This window comes from Babylonia areolata, chromosome 24, assembly GCF_041734735.1.
Source record: "Babylonia areolata isolate BAREFJ2019XMU chromosome 24, ASM4173473v1, whole genome shotgun sequence".
Lineage (NCBI taxonomy): Eukaryota > Metazoa > Mollusca > Gastropoda > Neogastropoda > Buccinidae > Babylonia > Babylonia areolata.
In genome coordinates, this window is record NC_134899.1 from 47,749,490 (window position 1) to 47,771,459 (window position 21,970).

Consider the following 21,970-nt stretch of genomic DNA (forward strand, 5'->3'; position numbering starts at 1 on the left):
TGCATGACTGGGTTCATGGATGGAAGAAAAAGCTAGAGAGCTGAAAGAAAACAGATTCATATATGTCATTTTTGCTAGCAACTTGAGTAATATTTGCTCCCTCTTGGGAACCTTTGTTGTGGAATGCCCCATCAACCTACCCATTCTGTACAATGCTCTCAAGTTGAATATGTTTAAAAATTTGCAGTTATTTTGCAGAAGCTGATCAGCCAAGACCACTGGTAACTTATTGTGGCTGTAACTTCAATATTTTTTTCAAAAACAAAAATTTTGAAGAAGTCTCATCCACAACGTGCACCCTTATTTATGAGGAAATCGGGTATCATTCCTTTCCTGCCAACTTTAGATGAAAGTTTTAAGATTGATTTTAATTTATTTTGAAAGCTGACATTTTACTTAATACACACAAAATTTCCTATACATATATATATATATATAGATAGATATATATATATATTTGTCCAATCTCTGTGAATGTGATGCCTCCTTGAGTAACTGGACTGGACTTAAAATGATGAATTTATATTATAATGTTATGATTAAAATTTTAACACTTTTATTTGCATAACACACTAGATCAGTGTTACATACACACAGCAAAATGTGATTCAGTCACACACACACAAACACAAGCACACACACACCGTCACACAAACACACACACAAAATGGATACATACATTTCAACATAACATGTGTACCTAACAGCTACCCACAACACATAGGCACGCACAAATATACATAAACAGACGTGCGTGATGATACCTCTTCCCCATCATCTTTATATATATATATATATATATATATATGTGTGTGTGTGTGTGTGTGTATATATATATATATATATATAGAGAGAGAGAGAGAGAGAGAGAGAGTTTTACATTACATTTACAGTTTCACGTATATACTAAAATGTAAATTGTTACTGTTTGTGATTGACAGGATATATGACAGGATACATGACAGACTTGCCCTTTCACTGTGAAAGGTAAGATCTTTTCTCTTTAGATGGCTGGCACAGTACACAACAAATGACTACAGTTTCTGATGTTTAGTGTTTAGTTGAAACATGGCTATGAATAGTATGATCAGTTGATGTGCCTGGCTCTCTCTCCACTTGTCTGTCATTCAGCTCTTGCATATGTTATAGTGTGTCAGAAGCCTATGGTGGAAGCATGGGATTTTCTCAGACACACTGCGCACTGATGGACCCCTCCTTCCTACCTCCCTACTCTTCTCCCCACACCCCCCTTTCATGGCATCTATCCCCACCAACACCCCTCCCCTCTCTCCCTTCCCCCCCCCTTCCCTTGGCCAAGTACAGAGGGAGTAAGTTATCAAGAAATACTAAGTAAAGATGGTATCTCCTCTGACCATTCTCTTCCTATACACCCCCTGCCCTTTTCCCTTCCACTCCCATCACCCTCAACCCCGTCCCCCCCTGCCCCCCAACCCCCCTCCTTACCCCCCATGTCGATCTCTGGCAGGATGGCATCTGCCTCAATGGTCACCACATGGTGTGGTGTGTTTATCATGAACTGTTTAGAACAGAATCAGGGCTGGGCAATCTTTCCTCCTCCTTCCCTTCCTCTTTTCATCACCCCCCCCCCCTTCCCCTCCCCTTCTCCTTGACAATGCTGGGTTCTGTGAGAAAAGTGTTGGATGTGCAAGTCTAGCACAGTTGGTCCCAGATTGGTCTGTTAACTTCAGCCAATTGGAAACGTTCTGGGTCGGAAGATAGTTTGCATACAGCGCCAGCTTGTGAAGAGGATAAAATGAATAGGCAAATGGGGTTTCTTTCTTTTCCTTCCTTGAAGCAGGCCAGGAGAGCCAGACGGTCAAGACAGTACCATGGGGGCTGTGAGTGTCAAACTAGCATCTATTTTTCGGACTTAGTTGAATGCTTGATTTATGGTATACTTGGATTCTGTGACTAACACACTGGCTCAGTGGGATTGTGTTCTGCTACATGAATATCAAGTGAACCCTGAAACGTTGGGGGCTGTGAGTAATGCTTGTACTGGTAATTTGCTTTGTTAACAATTTACTTTATGGTTTTTGGAAACAGTTTGGAGTTTGTAGAATTGTGATGTTGTGTCACAAGAGCATTGAAAGATCCTTTTTAGCTGATGTGGTATTTTACAGTTAATGTAACTGGAATGTGTTGATGCAGATACCATGACTTGTGAGAGAGCATAGCCAGCATGTGTATGGCTTAAATGTATTTGAGGCTAGTGACTGAGGGAAAAGTGGTTAAAATACACAATGTAGCCAATACATGACTAAATGGTGTACTGGTTTAGGGTATTTGATTATCCCCCCCCCCCCCTTTCCTGTTTCCTATAGGTTGATTTTATGGTATGATGCTTGGACATCATGTTTGGGTTTACATGTTGTGCATCTTGGCTTGCATAAATGATAATGTTCAGTAACATGTCAGTGGTGTGTCAATTGTTGACATACTGTGGGAACAATGTAAGCATTCAGTCACAAAGAAACACAGAGATTATGTGTGTTGCATCTGTGTAGAATGTTTTGGTTGCAACAGTTGGAGTTATTTTGAGGTTTGACATACCTATTTTGTATGTTAGGTGGTGATGGTTATATTCAAGGTGAACAAATCTACAGGCTAACTGTATGTTCATGTGTTTCCATGTGTGTGTGCACATGAGTGATAATGCAACATGGGGAACATGTGTGACTTGGTAGTTGTGATTACCATGTGCTGTAGTCATGTGTTATATGCCAGTGGGGGTAACACATAGCTGTATGTGTTCAATAAGATTTGAGACCACTGACAGGCAGTCCTATGTTGGTGCACACAGGTTGCTATATATTTACCATATTACTTGGTAACAATATGGTTCCCATGTAAAAATTTTACCAATGAGATACTTTGCAGAGACAAAGTACAGATTTGTTCAGTCTTAATGGAAACAGCTATTACTGTATGGTGATTTAACTGGAGTTAAACACTGGGAGTTTGTAACTGTCTGCCACATACTTGGTGCGACAGCTATTATTCTATGGTGGTTTAACAGGAGTTAAACACTGGGAGTTAGTATTTGTTAGTCATATATTTGGTGCACATTAACTTATGTGCCACTGATTGTTGATGGTAAGCTATATGAAGCTTGTTTTATATTTTTACATAGATCTTTTTGAGAAGAGAGTGTACGGCTAGACACTGAGTGTCAGAATGGAGAAAGGTTATCTGTGGAATTGTTTACTTGTCCAGACAACATAATGATGTTTCTGTTACATCAGTGCAATTATGTCTAGCATATGTTTTGGTATTGATTTAACCTGGGTTTTAATATTGTGTGTGTTCCAGGTGTGCTGTTAAGTTAGAGAAATAAACACCTCAATTCATCTTTCTAAAAGACCCTGCTGTGGTACGAGGAGAGAGTGGATTGTGCACCCATCCTCTGCTGTTATCCTACTCTACCTCTTCACCTTCTTCTCCTTCCCCCTACACTATCCCCTTTTAACAGTAGATTTGGTTTTAATACTTTTTCCATGTTGCTCTTGAGAAATAATACACATACACTTAAAATGTTAAATCATTTATCATTCCCGAGTTAGTCATGCAATATCAACATTTTTTTTGTGACACTTTACATAGCGATGTGTTTGGTGCATGCCTGTGCATGTGACTGTGACCGTGTGTGTGTGTTTGTGTGCATGTGCGCATGTGTGTGAGTGTGTGAGAGAGAATCTTGGAACAACATTGTGTTTACACAGTGTTCATGTTTATGTTGTTGACTGTAAGACAAATTTATGTGTTGTTTTAAAGAGGACAATAAAGGACTGATCAACTGACTGATTGATTGAAGAGCCCATGTAGAACTAGTACTAGTAGAAGTTAATGTTACACTCACCAGTTGAAGTCATGATCCATACTGGATGTCTAGTCCAAGAGTGACCTGGCACAGCTCCAGCCTGACAAATTTGTTGACTGATCCTCCACAAGATGGCCAGTAGGTCTCCCCAGTCAGAATCTTAATCACAGGAATGATAACAGAAAAAGAAACTCGTCTGAGTGCTAAGTAGACTCAATACTTCCTGGTTATGAATAAGTCATTGATATAGTTTGACATCATGTTGCATTTTTTCCCCATTATCTATCCTAGTTTAAGTAACTTAGAAATGAAACTTATGATATGAATATTCTTTGATACGGTTTCAGATAATGAATCTTTTTGCATTAAAATTCAGCTTAGGAAACAAAGTACATAATATGAAAAACAATTGCAATCAACAAATTTATATTTCCTATGCATTATAATGAGCATTTATTCCTATCCTATTTAAACAGTGAATGTACAGTACTATTTTTGTCAGGCACTGAAACCAAACAAAAACATTTAACTGATCACAAAACAAAGAAGATAAAGAACACTACTTATACCATTGTCAAATGTGTTTTTCAGCCATCTGGCATGAACAAACCACTTTCTGGTCTGCCGTTTAAAATGTCTACTTATGCTTATGTACAACTGGTTAAAAAAACAAACGAACAAACAAAAACTGGATCAGATGGGCACTGAAAATACTTGGTCAATCAAGGAAAAACTGAACAAAACAGATAGTACAGCCCAAGCATCCATCTGACCTTATCAAGTCAATTCTGCCTTGAGTGAAATACAGGAACAACAACAAAACCATTTCTGTATGAACATTTTCAAAAGTGAACTTTTCAATGGCATTCATTCTGAGCATTTGGGTCACATTTGCCACAGTATATATTCTCAATAAATTTGAATTACATGGGTATTTAAAGAATACATCAATATCTGCAAACACCTGATACACAAGCCAGATTACTGAATTGATTGACAGAATATTTCAGACAAGACCAATCTCATTACCAAATGAAACAGTTGTCTCTCAAATTTGTTTTGATGCGGAAATGTTCCAGCTGTCCTTCTTTATACTGACCATCACATGCTACTCCCCGTGGAATCAGTCCAGAGTTATGTTCTTTATGAACACTTGCTTTTTTGAATGGCTTCAATCTCTTCCTTAATGAGTACTTGCTTCATACCACCTTTTCGCCACCTGTTGTAACGCCATATTTGGTTTTCTCACAGCTCTCAGAAGCTGCTTCATGAAATTTTCAAACGGGAAAGCTGAAATGTAATCTAATGGACCATGCCGCCTTGCATCACCAGCAAGACGAAGAAGACTGTGAACATTGTATACCATCATGTTCTGGTCATATGTGTGAAAAGTGCTCAAATAATGACAAAAGATGTTTAGCATAGTCACTGTGCTGCTGACACCATGTTGGATGAAGCAGGATATGCATGGTGTGACGTGTGCCGAGTATTTTGAGTCGGACAAACAACACTAGAACACTGGCAATGAAGTTTTCTTTTAACTATAATTAACACAGCTTGTAACAAAACACAACCAGCAGACCGTTGAACTAACTCTCGAAACGCGATCTCGCATGCGAGACTCGAAAGCGAAAGGACGACTCGTGTCGTCTGCAATGTGACATCATCTTACATCTCCCTCCTTTTAAATGGACATAAAGCACGTTCTAAGTGTGCTAGTAAATTATGTTTAAAGTCTTTGGAAATAACCGAGGGGGAGACTTAAATCAATAAAATTAGCTCATGCACCAAAATTGAACAATGTCATTTTCTTTTTCTTTTTTTCCCCCCTTCCTTTCTTCTTGATTGTCTTTCTGTTATAAATAAAATGAAATACAGTTACTGAGTTAGAGTAACTTCATGCATAGTACAGGTGCAGGAACTGTCTCGGTATCTGTAGCGGGCAGGAATGTTGACAGCATGTCCACTCCGCGTTGTCCGGACTGGCATTGCTGCTGGATGGGAATCAGGTTGACTTTGTCTCTGGGTGTCAGCCTGAGATTGTCCTGGAGGTTCTGGGTTGTCTTGAGAACTTGGAACATCAGGACTGGGACTGTCATCAGGCGGCTCAGCAACAGGAGTTCTGGGAGTGTCAACAGCTGTTCCACTGAGGCCACTAGGGAGAAACATAGGTGATGACAGACGAAGGTGTTTTCTGTTTCATCTGTACTGGTTGCCAGAAGAAGTCTGTATAACGTATGAACGTTCAGCAACTTGGTTCAGGACTGTTGCAGGGTTAGACCACTTTCGCTCATGATCTAACTTCTGGAGGACGACATCGCCTGGACGAAGTTCTGGCAAGACTTGAGTTCCATAGCTTTTGTCGAAGTGTCTTTTGTTGTTTCTCTTTGCCCTAGCATCATTCTCAATGACAGTGCTCTTCTTGAACAGTTTTGGTTCAAGGTTGGATCGAAGAGTTGGGAGTGTTGTACGTAGACGTCGACCCATGGCCAACTCTGCTGGACTCACTCCTGTCGGTGCTGTTGCTGTGGCACGGTATGAGAGTAGAGCTAGGAATGGATCCTCTTGTCGCAGAATGTGTTTGGCAATCTGCACTGCTCTCTCTGCCTCTCCGTTTGCTTGTGGAAAGTATGGACTGCTGGTAGCATGTGTAAAATTCCACGACTCTGCAAAACCTTTGAACTCAGTTGATATGAACTGTCGGCCATTGTCTGTCACAATCAGTTCTGGGATCCCGTGATGGGCAAAGATGTTTTTCATGCTCCCAATGACACTTGCTGTGGTGATATCTGGGAGATGAGAAATCTCAAGGTATCTTGAAAAATAGTCCATGAGCACTAGAAATTGTTTGCCCTTGTGTTCACATAAATCTGCTCCCACCATCTGGAATGGATACTCTGGTAGTGAAGTTGGAATCAGAGGTTCTCTCTTTTGGGTGGGTTTCTTTTCTTCACAGTGCCTACAGGTCTGAATTTTCTTCAAAATGTCTTGACTGATACCAGGCCACCACACTGAAGAGCTGGCTTGTTCGCGACATTTTGTAATACCTTGATGTCCTGCATGAATGATTTCCAGAGTCTCTTTTCGCAGTGATGTCGGGATAACAATTCTGTTGCCCTTGATGAGTAGACCTTTGTGTGTGCTCAATTCGTTTCTTATAGCAAACAGCTCATGTAGGTCTGGACTGACCTGACTCTTGTTGATGGGCCATCCTTTCTCTGTGTATTCAAGTGCTTTTTTGAGGACTCGATCTTCAGAAGTCTTGGACGCAATTTCTTCAAGACGCTTGTCTGAAGCTGGCCATGATGATCGAACACAGTCGAGGTGAGCTTCAACATCGTCCATCATCTGGTAGATTCGCTGACTTTTCCTTTTTTGTCTGTCTGTGGGCTTCTTGAAAGCGTATCGGCAACCACTAGCAATTTTCCAGGAGAGTACTTTGCTTTTGGATTGAAGCGCATCAGTCTTATGAGCAGTCTGACATCGTAGAGGAGCCTCATGAAGATCTTTTGTGTTGATTAGTGGAATCAGGGGTTTGTGATCAGTTTCAAGTTGAAACAACTCAAGTCCAACCAAATATTTTTCAAACTTTTCGTATGCCCAGACAGCCGCAAGGCATTCTTTCTCGATTTGAGCATAACCACGCTCCGCTGGTGTCAGTGTCCTTGAGCAGAAGGCTATTGGCTTCATGATCCCATTGTGCTCTTGAAGAAGGGCTCCACCAAGTTCGTAACTGCTAGCGTCTGAACTAACAGTTGTTGGTTTCATCAAGTCAAAGAACGCAAGTGTAGGCTCTTGTGACAACTGTTCTTTCACTTTGCAAAATGCTGTAGACTGTGGCTCATCCCATGACCATTCTTTGTCATTCTCAAGCAGCTGACTCATTGGTTGAAGTGTCGTAGACAAATTTGGGATGTAGCGGCCCAAAAAGTTGATCATTCCGAGAATTCTCTTCAATTCAGCGACATTCTGTGGGTCAGGCAAGTTCTGGATAGCCTCGACTTTGGCTGGATCAGGTCTCACGCCCTCTTCACTGATACGATGTCCTAGGTACTCAATCTCCCTTTTCCGTAGCTCTGCTTTCTCTTTGTTGAGTTTCAGTCCAACTGATTCAAGTTTCTTGAGTATGCTGCCAAGATGCTTCTCATGGGAGACGTCGTCTTCACTGTATATTAGAATGTCATCAAAGTAACAGATGTTTTCTTCACCTGCCAAAATTTCCTCCATAGTCCTCTGAAAGATTTCTGGGGCTGATGAGATTCCGAATGGCAGTCTCTTGTAGTAGTGTTGACCACAGGGTGTGATGAACGTGGTCAGCTTTGCAGTCTTTTCATCCAGTGGTAGCTGCCAGAAACCCGAAGTTGCATCAAGTTTGCTAAAGATTTTAGCTTTGTTCAGTTTGTGTAGAACATCATCCAGGGTTGGAAGCATGTATTTCTCACGTTTGACGGCTTCATTTAAACGTTTGAAATCAGTACAGATTCTTACATTGCTATTCTTCTTCAAGACTGGTACCATGGGTGCACACCAATCAGTAGCTTCTGTGATTTCTTCAATGATGCCAATTTTCTTCATCCGTCCCAGTTCTGCCTTCACCTTCTCAATGAGAGGTATAGGAACTCTGCATGCTGTGCCTAAACTGTAGGGCTCTGCATTTTCTTTCAACTGTATTTTCACTGGTTTGCACTTGACTGGTTGGTCATCAAGGTCTCCGAAAACTGATGATCTGACGTTGTCTAACTTTTCCGTTCTCTTGACAAGTCCAAGACCACAAGCTGCACTGCGACTAAGAAGATTGTCAGTATCTGCATCCACAACAAATATGCACAAATCAAAGTTCGCAATATCACCATGCATCACTGATGTCATAAACTGACCATGGTATTTCATTATACCAGCCGGTGATTTCAGTGTTGCTTTACTGGGATTGAGAGAAGGTCTGGGGTAAAGCTTGTTGTACTGGGCCAAGGACATGACAGAAACATCTGTTCCAGTATCAATTTTAAACTGACAGTTTTTTCCACAAATGTTCAATTGTGTGTGCCATGGAGGTTCATTTGAATCAACAGAGCCAAGAAAGTATGTAGCAGTATCTTCAACAGAGGCAACATTGTGGTTGCGGCTGCGGCAACAAATTGAGAAATGGTTTAGCTTACCACAGCTGCGGCATGTCTTTCCCCGTGCAGGGCAGTCCAAGTCTTTTATCTGAGAGTCTCTACCACACCTGTCACGCTTGGGATGATGTCCACCTCCACCACGTCCACGTTGAGTAGAGTGTTGACCACCACGAGCACCACGATATCTGCCACAATGTTCATTGTGAAAAGAACCACGATCAGCATGTCGATGACCACCAGCGTTGCCATGGGGATTGCCCTGGTAACCACCTGAATAACCACCTCTGGAGCTGTCCCGGACTGCATCTACTGCTGAAGCACGTTGTTCTAACATCTGCGCCTTGACTTGTTCATGTTGACGGGAAATTTCTATTGCACGCTTCTGTGACGGGGTGGTAAGGTGGAGTTAGAGAAGGTGAAGACAGATAGAAGGTGTTGTGCAGAAGAGAGCTGCAGCCAGGCAAGGTAGACTCGGGAAGGCAGTGCGCTGGTTTTCTTCTTTTATTTTCTCAATCTTCCAGGCCAGGAGAGTTCTCTATTAGTCTGGCACTCGCTCACTCCTTATATTCTGTTCCGCCGAACCGCAAAGCCAGCGCCGCGAAGCGAATCACGAAACCGGCCCTCCGCGAGCCTTGAGGGGCCAAGCTTGTGTTTGTTTGACCAAATTTAGCGGCTTCTGACTTTTGGCTCGGGGAACTAACATAGACATATTATATATCACACAAAACTACAAGAGACGAGCATTTTCTTAAACCATTTTCTACAAAAATAATGTAGTTAAAAACTGTAAACAAAAAGAGTCACTGAATGAACGAGCTTTTAACGAGTTAATGTATCATTTTTGTACATTACAACAATTAATACGTCGCGATATGTAATATAATTGCAACAATTAAGTAACTGAACATCCTAAATTTCCAACTATATAAAAATCATCTATAAAATCTGTTTCTAGAGTAAAGATTTTTGATGTCAAAATTCAAGAGAAAACTCAGCGGACAGCTCCCGTGTCGGCACCGCTTGGCGGTGCTTTTGGCACTTGTGATCGACAATGAAATGCTTCGTTTAAACCAACTACAACACAATTATACATGCACGATACTAATCAGATTGATAACAGAAATACAAACATCTGCAAGACACGCTATAAAAATGTCTAGGTATTGTAAAAACATATTTTGCTCAAATCGGCACTGACAAATTCCAATGGCTTGAAGAAGAGATAGTTTTGTGGCGCCGAAATGCCGTCAGACATTTCGTACCATTGCATGCCTATAACTTAGGTGTACACGGAAAGCAGTACACGAGAAGAAGCTTAATCATTTACATTTTAATGCACAATCTAAATTCCACAGCAACTATACCGAGTTACAGAAAACGAAGGTATTTTGTATGTTTCAACTGACACTTGGTGGACCCACCACGAGAGAAGTGTGTGGGCAGTATTTGAAATTGTGTATAGGGCCGAAACGGTCAAGTGTTAAAACCACTGTGGCCAGTATGTATGTGAAAGACAGCCTACAAGCGTCAAAGCAAAGATAAGTGATTTTTCTGTGAAGTTGATTAATAATTTGTTATCGCGTTATTGTTTAATGCTTGAATTATTAGTAAATTAGTGAGAGGGATCAAAACTTGTCATCCCATTGTTGTTTAGTTGTTGAATTGTTAGTGAATGACAGAGAGGGCCTATAAGCGGTGCAGCACCGGCTGGGAGTGCGCGCAGATTGACCGTTGTAGTTGTGTAACACTTGGCGGACCCACCACGAGAGAAGTGTGTGTGGGCAGTATTTGAAATTGTGTATAGGGCCGAAACGGTCAAGTGTTAAAACCACTGTGGCCAGTATGTATGTGAAAGACAGCCTACAAGCGTCAAAGCAAAGATAAGTGATTTTTCTGTGAAGTTGATTAATAATTTGTTATCGCGTTATTGTTTAATCGCTCCGCTCGCTCGGGGAATATTAGAAGACGACTTTTTTTTTTTTTTTTTTTTTTCTGCAAAATCTGCTACTCAAAAACACCCAGATGCACCCTTCCACTGGCTAAGAGGAGACAACCTGACAAAATCCCCAATACCACGGCTTTCATACAGTACCAATGGGATGAATGGCTGTTGGGTTAAACAGTCACTAACTGTATGCAGTCTGGCCTTAGGGCGACACCAGGCTGACGGACTCCACACAGATGGACATCCATTGCCCTTCCCTGATAAGAGGCTCTGTCAGGGTGACCGAATATTTTCCCTCACCACATAGAACACCCTTCTATGGATACCAACAAAACCCTGTCTCGCGTGCACCTCGGGGATCAGCTGCATAGCACGAGACATAAATTCAGATCCCCAAAACCCCAAAACAGGCGTGGCAAAAGAGGTGGGAAAAGATCGTGCTTAGGTAGCAGAATGACAAAAGCAGAGCGGCTGTCAAAGAAATTCTTTAGAATCGGCAGTTGGAATTGTTCCAGCGCAAGAATGAGAATCTCAACAATTGAGAAATTGGCATATGATTTTGACATTCTATGTCTCCAAGAGACCAGGACAAGTGCAGACAGACCAATACATTTTGAGAATTTCACAGTCTTTCAAAGGAATGAAGGAAGAGGGGTAGCAATCATACTGAACAAAAACCTAAAAAACAAAGTTTCCACCATAAATCTAGAGAAATGGTGTAGCAACTCATGTGAATTATTGGGGGTGCGTCTTGAAAAACCTGACGGAGTTCACAAAAGCATCGTGCTCATCAATGCCTACGTTCACCCAGGAACCTGCACAACAAAAGAGGATTGGGCCTTTTTAGAGGAAATAGAGAACGAACTTGGAGACTCGGTCATTATCTGTGGAGACCTCAATGCAAGATTGAAGTTATGGGACCAGCAGAACACCAACCCACAAGGACTCGCACTTGAAGGAATGATAGGGGAAATTCTTCTTAGCCCTTTAACAACCACATCCCCAACTCGCCTTGGAACAAGACAAGGGGACAGTGACAGTGTGATCGACATCGCTCTAACATCTCCAAAATTCAGAGCAGAAATGAATGCTGAGACGCTTCCATACCAAGGCAGCGACCACCTCCCGGTAGCTTTCAGTCTACAGAAACTGTCCGATAAACCCTGTATGAAACTGCGTGATCCATTTCAGTATGAAACCAAAGAGACAACCGTCATCGAAAAATTAAGACGCAGAAGAAACAAAAGAACGGCACTGAACAGGATGCAAACTATTCAGCCCCCATGGTGGAATACCGACACAGAGAGAGCCTGGATAGAAAAACATGCGGCTGTCAAACTTTGGCAAAAAGAAAGAACAAAACCATCTCCGGACAAAGATATTGAAACAAAAATGAAAGAAAAAACTAAACAGTTTGAAGTCATTGCTCAAGAGGCCAAAAATGACAAGTGGAAACAGTTTTGCGAGGCACTCAGTTATGACACAACATTGACAGAGTTCTGGCAATTTTATCGTCGCATGGAAGGGAAAACGTGCACAACAACAACCCCAGACATGTTAGACACTGACGGAACCAAGCTTAAGACAAATGAAGAAAAAGGATCTGCCTTGCTCAAACGTTTCATACAACAGAGTGATCAAAGAAACTTAGATGAGAAAAAGAAATATGTTGAGGAGTTAAACCAAACCCTTATGCAGACTGGACCTGATGATGACTTGACAATGGATGATCTAAACGAGGCAATAGCTAAATGCAAGAAAGAATCGGCTCCTGGCCCAGACAAAGTTCGTTACTCAGACATCAAGGAGCTATCGGAAGAAGACAGAAGCAAACTTTTCAATCTATATCAAAACAGTTTCCACAATGGACAGGTGCCGGAGGACTGGACACACAGCTTCTTAAAACCCATACCAAAACCAGGAAAGGACCATCGTCAGGTAAGCGGCTACCGGATCCTAACCATGCAAAACATTGTTGGAAAGCTCATGGAACGCATGATAGCCAGGAAACTGGCAAGGGATCTTGAACACAGGCACATTCTCCCTTCAAATCAAGGTGGTTACAGAACAGGCAAGTCCACATGAGAAAATGCAGCTGCTTTTGCATATGAGGTGTATGAAGGATTTCAAAGAAAAGAAGAAACACTAGCAGTAGCAATTGACCTTGAAGATGCCTACAATAAAGTCCAGTTTGCGCACCTCATGGAGCTGCCACTAAGGTATGGAGTAAGTTTGACACTGACAAGATGGATAGCAGCAGCGCTTCAGGAAAGAACCGTCGTCCTACACCTCGGAGATTGGATGTCTGCACTTCTAAACTATCCATGGGACTGCCACAAGGGTCTCCACTCTCTCCTGTCCTCTACAATGTCTACACGAAGGGCCTTGCAGACTTAAACAACAATGGAATTGCTCGGGTGCTTACCCTTGCGGATGACGGCCTGGTCTTCAAAACTTCGAAAAATGCTCAGGAAAGAACTGAAGCCGTCCAGAAACAACTAAACAATATTGCTCAATGGTGCAAAGACACAGGATCTTCCATCAATCCAGCGAAAGCCCAAACGTTGCTGTGCACCCTCAACAACAAAACCGCGAGCAAATCACCACCTTCTGTGTCATTCGATGGGATTCAAATTGAGAAAACTGAATGCCTACGCTACCTAGGAATACACTTCGACAGGATGCTGACCTTCAGAAAACATACGGAAAACACTGTTCTCAAATGCAAAAAGGGCCTTTCAGTCTTAAAAGCAATGGCAACCAAAGGAATTGAACAACGCCACCTCTTCCTGCTATACCAATCACTCGTCCTCAGTGTGATCGACTACGGACTTGGGCTAACAACACCGTCTCAAAGCAACCTCCTAAAATTAGAAAGAGTCCAAAATGAAGCTATGAGGCTGATCCTTGGAACAACAAAAGACACGCCCACAGAAACCATGCGATACCTGCTTGACCTTCCTTCAGTGCAGGCCAGAAACAAGTTAGAACAGGTCAAGACCTACTTCAAAGCATTAGAAAACCCTCAAAACCCACTGCATGACGCAGTCAAAGAACCAAAAGGCAGCCGTCCAGGACGAGGAAGATCATGGATGGGGCAAGCAGAAGACACAATCCAGCTAGTATGCCGACTTCAAGACCTGAAAGAAACAAAAGAATGGGAGAAAAACCCCGAAAACCTCAACCATCTATTCAACACAGCCATTTCACCCACTCTAGGAAGACATTGTCGGGAATGGCCAGAGGGCAAAACTGATGCGGAAGTGAAGCTGCTTATAGAAGAAAACAGTAAAGAAGAGGACATCATCATATACACAGATGGCTCAGTCACCAAAGACCAGTCTGGCTGGGGATTCACTGCGAAACAAAATGGAAAAACAATTTGGGAAGAGAATGCTGCCTACAAAGTCACAACCTCCAGCCTAACGATGGAAGTTGAAGCTGTGACACATGCCCTCCAGTGGCTATCGTCCTTCCATACGCCCGGAAACCAACATGCCATGATTCTAACCGACTCAATGAACCTCATACAGAAAATTGAAAACGGAATGGGAAGCCCAGAGTGGCATAACGCAATGCGCAACTTTCAGATTAAAAAACTCACATGTTCATACTGCCCGGGACATGCAGGTGTTAAGGGAAATGAGCGAGCTGACAGACTTGCTGGTAACGCAACACCAACGAGCGGCCTACATCTAGGAAAATCGGAAATCCTCAGAAAAGTCAAAGAATACCAAAAAGAACAGGTACAAGGCCATCACACCATCGATCGCCTCAAAGAAATAGAAGCAGAGAGAGGGAGCGGCCGCAAATCTAACATGAAAGGTAGAGCACGATGCTTTGCAAATCAAACAAATATCGGCATCATTTCCAAACCAACATTGCGCAAATTTCTTCAAAACGGAACAGAGTCTCTGTGGGCCTTTCCAAATACAATAGACCGAGCAACACACTAGACGCCACGTTCTTGGCATCAGAGATCTTTTCCCATCCCTCTTGCGGCCAGTCAGTGGCGGCTGTGTGTGTTTGTGTGGGTCTGTGCTTTTGAGTGCGTTTGTGAATGCGCGAGAGTGAAATTGTACACAAGTGTCAGGAGAGATATGTGTACGTGTGTGTGTGTGTGTGTGTGAGGGGAGGTGGGAGTGCGGAGGGAGGTGGGGTAGAGGATGAGGTATGTGAGTGTATGCATGCCTACACTGTGGGAGCAACAGGATATTGGAACGTGTATATATATGTATATATATATATATATATCTTTGTATGTACGTGTGTGGGGTTGGGGGTGGGAGATATGGGCGTATGTGTGTGTGCTTGTACAAGTAAGTGTTCATCTCTGTGAGTGTGTGTTTGTGTGTGTGTGTGTGTGTGCCGTGGAAGCTGCGATACGTAGACTAGAAATGAGTGTGTGGAGGAGGGGGTAGAGGAGGTGCAAGGTAATGTGTGTGTGTGTGTGTGTGTGTGTGTGTTGGAGCTCATGTACGTTTATATGTATTTGACTGTGCTTTCATATGTGCTTGTACAAGTAAGTGTTCATCTCTGTGAGTGTGTGTTTGTGTGTGTGTGTGTGTGTGTGCCGTGGAAGCTGCGATACTTAGACTAGAAATGAGTGTGTGGAGGAGGGGGGTAGAGGAGGTGCACGGTAATGCGTGTGTGTGTGTGTTGGAGCTCATGTACGTTTATATGTATTTGACTGTGCTTTCATATATGTGAAACTGCATGTCTGGTGCATTTCTGTTATGCATGTGTGGGTGTATGTGTGAATGTGTGTCTTCACATTTTACATTTATTTGCTTATTTATCACCATTGTTGTCTTATTTATTTATTTATTTATGTTTTATTATTATCATCTTATTAGTATTACTAATATTATTACTACTACCTTTTTCTATATTATAATTATTATTTATTTATTTATTTATTTATGCAAGCTTATCGATTATTTATTCCCCCGTTGTTGTTTTTTTTGTTGTTTTTTTGTTGTTTTTTTTGTTGTTTTTTTGTTTTGTTTTGTTTTTTCTTCAAGGCCTGACTAAGCGCGTTGGGTTACGCTGCTGGTCAGGCATCTGCTTGGCAGATGTGGTGTAGCGTATATGGTTTTGTCCGAACGCAGTGACGCCTCCTTGAGCTACTGAAACTGAAACTCAACTGAGTGGATTTCGAAGATCGCGCCAAAACTCATTCACATAAATATTAGTTTCAAAAAGTTATAGGCTTTCTGGTCAAATGATATCATTACATTTGAGAAGTATGATCGTTCTGAAGTCCCATAACATAAAACTATAATCTCATCTATAAGGAAGTGTTTATAATTTAACAAATTGATGAAAATCATCATACGGTTCCCTGTGAAGGGAGATAACTTGTGACCGATTTACAACTTCCTTAGTAACCTTCGGCGAGTCACAAACGTCGTCTGCTAAGCTGGCCCAACGCAGATCGTAGCCAACCCGGCTACACTTCAAAGTTAGATCTGGTTGCAACTGTAGTTTTTCTGAGAGTTGTCTGTCTATAAGCCAACAACCAGTCTATCACATATAGCTGACTCTTTATCTGGAAACTCTGCATGTTCAGCAAGGTCATACAGTACTCGTATGTATGTTTCAACATTCTCATCAGAACGCTGACAACGTTGGTGAAAAATAGCTCGCTCATGAATAACATTCACTTTCGGGTTGAAATGTCCGTCAAACATACGAATGACGTCATCGAACGTCGTGTCTGCTTCATTTGGTGGTGGATCTTGTCCGTCACGATGTCCAGAATGAATAGTAAAAGTAATGTAAATCTTTTCTGCATCTGCACCCATGCTATAAATTAATGAACTGGTCTGCACATCAAATGTTTCTCTCATCAACTTGGTTGCTGTTCTGTATTGTAAGAACCTTTGACGCCATGTGGGCCATTGCTCTGGCTTGCTAAAATCAAAGTCAGTCGGAGGCTTGGAAGACATAATTTCTTGCACTTATCTTTTAACTTCTAATTCCGTTGACCGCTGCCACCATGTGACGTGTGCCGAGTATTTTGAGTCAGACAAACAACACTAGAACACTGGCAATGAAGTTTTCTTTTAACTGTAACAAAACACAACCAGCAGACCGTTGAACTAACTCTCGAAACGCGATCTCGCATGTGAGACTCGAAAGCGAAAGGACGACTCGTGTCGTCTGCAATGTGACATCATCTTACACATGGAAACACTCAGCATCATAAAGTTGTCATACATAGGCTCAGGCAGCTGCCCAGATACAGCAACAAGACCCAATATAACAAAAACTGTCTAAATTCTGTTGCTTTCCATCAAGCCACTTCCACTAAAGATCTTTCTCTCCTTGGAAATTCTAAGGGAATAAAGTTTTTAAACTGCTCATCTTTCTGATATTGCAGCAATAACCGCATTACCTTGGTGTGCATGCAGAGGGCCCTTCATCCAAATGAAAACAAGACGTCTCATGACAAACATACCAGGTGCATATAGTCACCTGTGAGGCAAGTCCAATTCCTAGCCTCTGGACAATGGGGTAGGGCCCTCATGGTGTTCATCTCTCATTTCATCAAATGAAGCATCTGACCTCAAGGGAGCATTCAGCTCAGAAGTCATTTTTCCATTCCAAACCCCACTCTGAGTGCATCTTTCACAGCTTGAGTATCCCATGTGAGGTTTGATAGCTTTAATCATGGCTCTGGCAGGTGCATCACAAATACTGAAATTTCAAATCCAATGTTTGATTCAACATAGTCAACTCCAGTTTGTTTCGGGCATTCATATTTATTGACAAAGGATTCCAAAAAATCCAGACTTCTAGGGTTATTTCTCCCATAAAACAAACCAATGAGAAATGGCTGACTTCTAAAGGGCTTGTCAACTATACCCTGTATTGGCCAGAATTGACCGTCTGTGCTTTTGAAAACAGGAACACCATCACTGCTGACTTGAATGGATACTACTTGCACATCACTGTTTGAGCCATAAGATGCTAGAGCTGTTCTGATGCCCTCACCTATACGGAAATTGTAATGTGATCCACCAGATACTGTAACAGTTTTAGAAGCAATCTCAGCTGAGCTAACTGTTCCTAACAGTGTTCTGGGATCTTTGGGCAGTTCAGGGTGCCAAAGACGCAACAAAGCAAGAACTGCAGCAAGCCAATGGTTTGAAACAGAAAACGATACAGCCCACTGAGACAACTGAGTGGGTAGGTCAGCATTTGACTCCATTTCACATTCAGAATCTGAGCTTTCTTTTGCCATTTCTGCTTCAAAATCAAATTCAAATTTGTTCATCAAATTCCAGAGAAGCATCGTGTCACTGTCAGTCATTGGTCAGCCTGTTGGTTTTTGTTCATCTCTTTGCTCAACCTAATGCTGGACTCATCAAATGTAGCATTGTCACTTTCAAAACTGGCACCATCAACAGTTTTTATCTTGTTTCTCTCTCTTTAATGAGTGCTGCTTGCTTCTTTTCAGCAACAGAACTGATTTTTCTTCACTTCGTCCAGTAAGAAGACATAATGAAGACTTTTATCACACTTAGATCTAATAACAAGATACAATTTACAATCTCTGAGGAGACCAAAAATACCCAGCTCTTGTTATAATTGTTGCAATTTTAACAGATTATGTGGAACAAAAAAGGCTTCCTTCTCAAATCTCTCTTTAATAACAGTTCACGTTTCAGTTTCACAAAACATCACGCACTGCGCATATTTTTTCTGAATCCCTAACTGTCAATGTCAGTCAATGATCGTCGGTAGGCTGATCAAAGTAAGTAACGAAAAAAGAAAGTCGTTAGGCTTTAAAAACTCCAAGAACTGACCTGAAGTGAACTAAACTTTTAAGTGAACTTTTTTATTTAAAACTCGAGCTTGATTTTGTTTTCCAGCACTTAGATTTAGAACCATCACTTCATTCTAATCTTACTGAACAGTCCAACGATGATTCTTGACAACCGATTTTATTTAAATCTAGATACCGTCGCGGACAAAATCGATTTAATTTTCTTTTTCTTCGTCGTCAGTAAAAATGTGAAACTCAACTGTGTTGGGGTGTTTCACTTTCAATTGGATAACCTGGATCAGCAAATATATGGAGTTAGTGTTATTGGTTTAAGTTAAAGAACTAATAATGCAAACAACAAATTAGCACATTCTTGTCAATTACGTTTTAAATTCAACTTACAAATTTGTAAAAATGGACGCACCATCAGCAGTCAGAAAGATCCCGCCAAATAGGAAGTGCAAGAGTGAACACCCTTGATAATTAGCCTGGAATGATTACTTCCCTTATGTTTTCTCTGTTAACGTTAGAATAACGCTGGAAAAACGTTTGCATGTACAACGTGTTTTGTGGGTATCAAAAACTTAATTAAAACACACACACACACACACACACACACACACACACACACACACACACACACACACACACAAGCAGTACATACCAAACAATCAACTAATATGGTCACAGAATAAGTAAATTTTGAGTGAAGATGCATTCCAATAATGCTATTTTTAGTAACGTTTAATTAAGATCGAACAATGGTGAGACACGGTGGGATGTCAAGGGAAAGGTGTGTGTGTGTGTGTGTGTGTGTGTGTGTGTGTGTGTGTGTGTGTCTGTCTGTCTGTCTGTCTGTCTGTCTGTGTCTCTCATTCTGTCTGTGTCTGTCTCTCAGTCTGTGTCTATTTGTCTGCCTGTCTGTGTCTGTCTGTGTCTGTCTGTGTCTGCCTTTCTGTCTGTGTCTGTCTATCTTGTCTGTCTGGTGTGAGTGTTTCTCTGTGTGTGTGTGTGTGTGTGTGTGTGTGTGTATGTGCGCGTGTGCGCGTGTGCGTGTGTGTGTGTGTGTGTGTGTGTGTGTGTGTGTGTGTGTGAGTGTGTGAGTGTGTGAGTGTGTGAGTGTGTGAGTGTGTGAGTGTGTGAGTGTGTGAGTGTGCGTGTGTGTGAGTGTGTCTGTGTGTGTGTGCGGGGGTGGTGGGGTGGTGGTGGTGTTCAAGCAGATAAGACGGCGCAATAAATTGAAGGTAAAGAATATGTCAGATAAATACACTGGCAAAGGACTGGAGAACGCGTGATCTTGAATGAAGTTAATGTAGATTTTTTTTTTTTTTTTTTTTTAAACGGTTAACTACATTGTTTTATAACAGAAGACAGCAAGACAACAACACACTACATGCGATATAGATGTCATCTTTTCTTTCTTTTAAAATTCATAGTTCTAAAACAACAACAACAACAGCAACAACAGAACACAACAGAAAAGTAAAGTTATTGCACATGATACATGACAACTGCTGAACGATGTACCTTGGAAAAAATTTCAACAAGTGAGTGAGAAATGAAATCATGTGATGGAATAAATATGTTAAAGAAAACACACACACACACACACACACACACACACACACACACACACACACACACACACACATGCACGCACAACACACACACTTATGCACAACACACACACGCACACGCACACGCATGCACACGCATGCACACACACGCACAACACACGCACAACACACGCATACACACGCATAGACACACACACACACACACACACACACACACACACACACACACACACACACACACACACACACACACACCACACACCACACACCACACACACAACACAACACACAACACACACACACACATACACACACATCCGCACACACACGCACACACACGCACAAATCCATTTGGACAAACAAGTCAGAGCAAGGTGGAGAAAAAAACAACGAAAAATGACAGAGAAAGACATAGGATAAGACAGAATATTGAGTAGGTATATATCTTTTTTCTTCTTTTCTTTTGTTGTCTGTCTGTCTATCTCTATCTGTGTGTCTCTGTCTGTCTGTCTGGATGTGTGTGTGTGTGTGTGTGTGTGTGTGTGTGTGTGTGTGTGTGCGTGTGTGTGTGTGTGTGTCTGTCTGTCTGTCTGTCTGTCTGTCTGTCTGTGTCTGTCTGTGTGTCTGTCTGTGTCTGCGTGTCTGTCTGTCTGTGTGTATGTGTGTGTCTGTCTGTGTGTGTCTGTGTGTGTGTGTGTGTGTGTGTGTGTCTGTCTGTGTCTGTGTGTGTGTCTATCTGTCTGTGTCTGTGTATGTGTCTGTCTGTCTGTCTGTCTGCTTTCTATGCGTGTGTGTGTGTGTGTGTGTGTCTGTGTGTGTGTCTGTGTCTGTGTCTGTGTCTGTGTGTGACTCAGTCTGTCTCTCTGTCTGCCTGTCTCTGTCTATCTGTATCTCTGTGTTTGTCTCTGTCTGTTTGTCTCTGTCTGTATCTGTGTGTGTGTCTGTGTTTGTCTCTGTCTGTCTCTGTCTCTGTCTGTATCTCTGTGTGTGTGTGTGTGTGTGTGTGTGTGTGTGTGTGTGTGTGTGTGTGTGTGTGTGTCTTTCTGTCTTTCTGTGTCTGTGTGTGTCCCTGTCTGTCTCTGAGTGTGTCTCTGTCTGTCTCTGAGTGTGTCTCTGTCTGTCTGACTGTCTGTCTGTCTCTATCCGTGTGTATGTGTCTGTGTGTCTGCGTGTCTGTTTGTCTGTCTATATGTTTCCCTGTCTGCGTCTGTGTGTTGTCTGTCTCTGTGGGTCTGTGGGCCTGTCTGTGTCTGTCTCTGTCTCTGTGTCTGTGTCTGTCTATATGTCTGTCTGTCTTTGTCTGTGTGTGTCTTCTGTCTGTATGTATGTCTGTCATTGTTTCTATGTTTCTCTGTGTCTCTGTGTCTGTGTCTGCCTGTCTGTCTGTCTGTCTCGTTGTGTGTCTCTGTCTGTCTGTCTATCTGTGTCTGTGTGTGTCTCTGTCTATCTGTGTCTGTATCTCTGTCTGTCTGTCTGTGTCTGTGTGTCTCTGTCTTTCTGTCTGTCTGTCTATCTTTCTGTCTATATGTGTGTGTGTGTCTCTGTGTGTGTGTGTGTGTGTGTGTGTGTGTGTGTGTTTCTCTCTCTCTCTGTCTGTCTCTCTCTGTGTCTGTGTATGACTTTGTCTGTTTGTCTCTGTCTGAGTGTGTCTCTGTATGTCTGTATCTCTCTCTGTCTGTGTCTGTCTCTGTCTGTCTGTCTCTCTCTCTCTGTGTC

At 42.0% G+C, this 21,970-nt stretch overlaps 1 long non-coding RNA gene across 1 annotated transcript in view; it reads right to left on the minus strand.

Moving 5' to 3' along the window:
• The window catches only part of LOC143298843 (uncharacterized), a 53,705-nt gene extending 34,571 nt beyond the window's left edge, over window positions 1–19,134 (minus strand). Inside the window, exons 1-2 of the long non-coding RNA XR_013057439.1 lie at window positions 19,080–19,134; window positions 3,881–4,000 (exon numbers count right to left, since the gene is read on the minus strand). This is a non-coding gene — a long non-coding RNA (uncharacterized LOC143298843). The remainder of the gene's footprint in view (window positions 1–3,880; window positions 4,001–19,079) is intronic.
• Between the last annotated feature and the right edge of the window lie 2,836 nt (window positions 19,135–21,970).